We start from the raw sequence: 5,788 nt of genomic DNA, 5'->3' as shown, positions 1-5,788 counted from the left end.
GGGGCTAACAGAAATAAGACCTCGGAGCTGGGGCACTGCTGCAACCATCAGCCAGGACGCCCAGGGGAGAGGTACGTGTCATTTCCAAGACATTGCCCTGAGCTTACCGAGAACTTGCCATACAGCTGCTCGGTCAGCAGAGGGTTTGGGAGCTCCCTGAAGTACATCTTGCACAGGGAGCTCACGCTGTGAATGTCTCGGACGCTCAGCTCGGGAACCTGCTCCGACTCGAATTCATGGCTGCAGAGAAGGACACAGGATTGGGCAGAGGGCTTTGAGAAAGAGGAAAGCAAGTCCAAAGCCACACAGAATACAGTCAAGAAAAGGAAGGGGTTCCTCTGAACGCCCGCAGCATGGCACGTGCCCCTGCTGACAGCTGTGTCAGTCGCAGCACTCTTACCGTAGGCGCTGGATCCTGGACGCCACGCCGGACAGGCGGTAGATCCCCTGCACCACGCCATGCTGCTCAATGAACTCGGCGCAGCTCTGCAGGACCTGGGGGACTATAGAACAAGAGCCAGCCGTTAGCTCAGCTTCTTACTCAAGTCCTGCTTCAGGCCGTGCTCTTCTCCCATCCCAGCCACTAAGCCCAGTCGGGCCACCGCTTGCTTCCTCCTTAGAGGAGAAAGCTGGCAGAAACAGCTGTGAGGAAACTGCACGGAGACGTGTTCTTGGCTTTCCAGAAATGCCACGACCTATCATGTTCAGATGCCCAACCGAGGAAGATCTCAGCAATGGGCTGTTCCTTACCATCACGGCCAGAGCGGAGAAGGTGCTCCCCCAGGTCACACCCAAACACCCCTTCCTTCGCCGGCTCCGGCTGCTCCGATCTCTTGGGGCGGGCCTTCACCAAGGAACGAAGGAAGGTGCTGAGCTTGCCCCGTTTCCTCGGCACTGCAAAGAAACAAAACAAAGAAACCAGTTCATTTCAGGCTTGGCTCGGTTGGACGAGGCCGAGCGTAACAACTTCGACCGAGCACGGAACAATGGGAAGAACATTCCCAACAAGGACACGCAAGAACGGATTTTTCCCGTCCCTGCAAGTGTCCAAGGCCAGGTCGGAAGGGGCCCCGGACAGCCTGCTCTCGACTCCTGCTAAATGCGCAGGCTGGCCACCCAGACCGAGGCAGGGGCCTTGGAGCCTGAGGATGATCCTTTTCGGCCCCTTCCCATCCCAAGCCATTCCAGGAGGATTCCGTGACTTCCCCAAGCCCAATAATAAACACAGTGGGATTGGGACAGATCTCTGCATGTTCCCATGGACCTTAATGCAGTCCTCTTGCTAAGCTTGCTCAACGCGGGCATTAACGAACACCCCGAGAGCCACGCTCTGACCCCATTTTACTTCCCCACATTGTCAAATGTAACATGTGTACCTGGCTTTGGCAATGAATCGACGACAGACTCGGGAACCTTTCCGCTGATGAGTTCCACGCACTCACCAGGGAAAGACCCAACCTGTAACAAGAACAAAAAGACAGCTGGGCATTAGCCCGAGCCCAGAGCCAAAGGGAAAGTCCTCTGTCACCGACACAGGGCAACCGTTTGCGTCCGGAAGCCATCCTGTGCAGGCAGAGCAGCTCCAAGCTGAGATTCCTGACTCTACTGAAGTTGGGCTCTCTAGTCGGAAGCGTGTGCCTACCTGAAAGCCACGCTTGCCTCTCCACCAGGGGCTCAGCTCCTTTGGTGGCATAGAAACAATGCTCACCAAGTCTCCTACCTGCAAGAGATTGAAACGTCAATCCCAGCTTCAGCACAGCTGGCAGGAAAGCACAGCTCAAATGACTGCCTGCTTCTGCGCCGCAGAATAGCCTCAAGCTTGACAGCCATTGCACCAATGCAGCCCCCAAGGCAAGGAACGCCTGGAACTGCTTACCTCCAGGGAGAGCTCATCCGGCCCCTGGGCGACGTAGCGCTTGATAACATGGGCTGCCGCAATCGCTGGAACGTTAAGAGATGACTCCGCACGCACCAGCTGCGGCTTCCACATGTTATCAGCCTGCAAAACAGAGCACAGGCCGTGGTCAGGAGCTGAGGACAAACTCTTTCCTGCAGGAGAGCACATCTGCAGCTCCCTCTGCTGGCTCAACACAGGGAACAAAGACAAGCCAGAACTTCACACTCTACCTCCGTGCCCGCCAACTCAGGCTCACTGCTGATCTTGCTGCACGTGACGCCCATCACAACAGGTGTGACAAGCTGGAACAGAGCAGAAACACACTTCTGTTGTCTCTATTCACACAGCACAGTATGGAGAGACTTCTTCAGAACTACCCTTGCATACCCTGCCACATAGGCGTGTGTGGCAGCATTGTACCAAGTTGCTATCCCTCTGCCAGCAGATGGGGACTCTGGCACAGAGCAGCAGATGCATTCGCCCAGAGCGCTCTGACAGTGTGACAGCAGGGCATCAGACAGCACCCTTCTGAGGGCTGAGCTGGAGGGCAGTGAAGAAGCCCATGGCATGCAAAACAATGTGGTAGGACAAACATGGCACATACCTGGCAACAAGATCACCTCAGGCTATCTGCAGCAGTTCCTGGTCACTCTGCTCAGATCTTCTGAGAGCAAAAGCTGCACCAAGGCAGTGGGCGGAGGGTGGGCAGAGGAGAGAGAAAGAGCAGGTCAGTGAGCAGGGCTAAGACAGCCATGGCATAACGCACACAGCACATCTGTCCCATCCAATTGCTGCAAGACATGCTGAGTCTCAGGCTACATGGTGCCTGTCCGCCCAGCAACTTGACGATGCTTCCACAATTGAGCACAGAAGATGATGGAAGAAGCATGGGACAGGTGCCACCTTTATGGACACCCCCTTTGGAACGTGTCTACCGGGGGAAAATGACGTCTGATGCTCAAGAGTAAGCAAAACGGTGCTGTGAGCTCCGACAGCCAGCACTTCTCAACACCTCACTGCCCACCCGTCCATCCCACGCTGGCTCAGCTTACCTACAGGATGCTGCGCACGATGGTACTCAAACAAAGGCACTAAACGCACGAGAACAACAAGAAAACCAACCACTCCGAACTCCAACTCTCCCACAAAGGAACACAGAACGCACCGCTCCTCCCCTCATTCCAGCCGCTTATGACATCACCAGCAGCCACCAGTCTGGTCCACCATGACCCCCCACAAGGGGGAGAGGCAAGACCACGGGGTCACATCTGATTCCAACACGGCACCACAACATTCCAGAACTCAGGGTGGGGTTGGAATTACATCCTGGTGTGGCAGTGCAATGGGAGGTGTTTGGGCACAGCTGAAGAGCTGGCAGACACCGCAGGTTTCCAAAGGAGGGTGCCAGGTTAACTCTCAGCATTCTTTTGCAGGGCTCTTTGGGATGCTTCAAACCCATTTTCACTGCCTACGTCATTTCTAGCAAGTCCAGCTGACAAATGCTCACTTTGTCTGGGTAACGCCTCTATGCATCATGAATGAAAAATAAAATTAAATGGGCACGCGACCCTGTGAAACTTACCTCTCTGCTCTTGTTGTCAGCCAGTCACCTAAGATGAGCATTGTTTGTCCCTGCTCCTGATTGAAGATGCACCCAGGTCTGTGTTCTACTCCGTTCCACCTCAGGGTTAATAAGAAACACAGGCAGAGATGATTAGAAGATCCTTTGCGCAGACGAAAATGCAGGCAGCACGCGTATTCTCTTTAGCAAGAAGTACTACTTGAGGATCCACAGACAGTTTTATGAGAGGTAGTATGAAAGATGAACAGAAAGGAAAGAGATTCATTAAAATAACCTAGTTAATCCTCTCCCCGTCAAAAAGGAAGCCTTCTCGGCACTGTTAGCAGCAGTTCTGAGATCACCTTGCACCACAAATTGTGGCACATGCAGTTTCTTCCCACAGGCCCCTCGCCTCTCTTGTTAGTGTCAGATCCACTCAGGTTAAAATACGTGGATCAGAACAGCCATTCAGTTCTGCTGAGGCAGGAACCCACCGCTGGGATGTCCCCCAGTCCCATTCCCTGCTTTTCCTGGCATGGGTGAGGAAAGGAACAGCAAGTGACATCACCTACCCAGACTTCTGCTGGGCCTTCCATTCGGTCGCCCATCCCTGGGAGAAGCAGGAGAGCTCCCGTGGCACAAAGCTCGCAGCTGGAGAAATCAAGGCTGCCTCTAAGATGGTGCTTTCAAACAGCACGAGTAACTGCATGTGGGACTTGAGACACAAGGGTAACATGAAAAAGCCACCAGTCCCCACGGATGGGGCTGTTCGCAGAGACAACAGCTGCGTGCTTTCCAGCAGTGTGATGCTCACCCAACAAAGTGCTCAACCAGCAGATGCCTCCAGCGTCTGAGCACCCATTTGGAGATGGTTTTCTTAACATCCAGGCTGAATTTTCCCCTCATACAACCTGAGGTTGTTCCTTCCACTCCTGTCACCAGTTACATGGGAGAAGAGCAGGACAACCCCCACCCCCACATAACCTCTCTTCTGTTAGTCACAGAGAATGATAAGGTCTTCCCTGAGCCTCCTCTTATCCAGACTCAATAATCCCAGTTCCATAAGAAGCTCCCCATAAGATTGTGCTGTAGACACCTCACAGCTTCACTGGTCTCCTCTGGACACATCTCAGGATTTCAGTGTCCTTCTTGCAGTGAGGGGCCCAGAACGGAATACAGAGCTCAAGGTGAGGACTCACCAGTGCCGAGTACAGGGGGATGATGGATTCCCTGCTCCTGCTGGCTCCAGCCTTCTGCATTCCAATTCCAATCTCAACCATTCCTGCTGTGGTAGGACTTGAATCCTCATTTGGGGCTGGAGCTCAACAGGTCAGCACATCAGAAATAATACAACGTGCAACTGGAAGACGTGTCTCAAAGCCCAGAAAATCCAACTCTCTGACCTCGGCACAACTCACCAACCAAGAGCCAGGCCTTGACAACTTGGCTGATCTGAGCACGCGGGAGGGGGCCAGACAGTGGACCACAAGTGTCCATTTCCACTGCAGCTCCCTGTAGAGAACAGCACCAATCAGCAGGCGTGAATGAATTCATTCACAAGCTGCACAATGAGTCTGTTATTCATACAAAAGAAGTCACATCAATTCCTGTTCAAACCCATAGGATTCCTTTCACAATACTCCATCAGAAAGGATGTTACACTTGTTCTATACACTCGAGCGAACTGAGCATCGGTTTCTCAGTCACTTAAAACACACAGAAGCATCCAAACCCAGAGCACACACATCCCTTCCTGTGGTACTGGAGCCCACAGCTCACCTTCACGCCTCTGTCGATTCCCAGTGTTTTACAGCCATGCAGCCTCGCTACTGTTCCATGGGTGTCACCCAAGACCTGCAGGACCTCTTTCTCCGCAAACCCCACCTGCAGGCATTGGCTCATGAGGTTCACCACCTGCCCTCCTGCGCAAGAACAAGCATTAAGAACGAGAGCAAAGTGCATCAGATCCAACCTGGCCTGCTCCCACCCTCAGTCCTGCCAGGGATGCAGATTCATCCACAGAGCCAGGCTGGACATCAACACATGCATCATTCTTCATACACCCCATCCCAGCAGCAAGGGATCTAAGCGCTGGGACAGCCAAAACAGAAATGCTGTGTTTCCTGTTGGCACTGACCATGAACAAATCTACCACTGAGCAACAGGATGGCAGACAAACAGCAGAAAACAACCAACCTGCAGAACTAACTCGTTTGGGGTTGGCCCAGATGTTTGCAAGCTCCCTTTCCACGGCCCAGGCCAAGCTTGCTGAGCTGCTCCTCATTTGCACAGGGGGAGAACACTGCAGATGGGATGTGGTGGCTATGCAC

This window comes from Excalfactoria chinensis, chromosome Z, assembly GCF_039878825.1.
Source record: "Excalfactoria chinensis isolate bCotChi1 chromosome Z, bCotChi1.hap2, whole genome shotgun sequence".
Taxonomy (NCBI): Eukaryota; Metazoa; Chordata; class Aves; order Galliformes; family Phasianidae; genus Excalfactoria; species Excalfactoria chinensis.
This window is presented reverse-complemented; position numbering follows the sequence as displayed.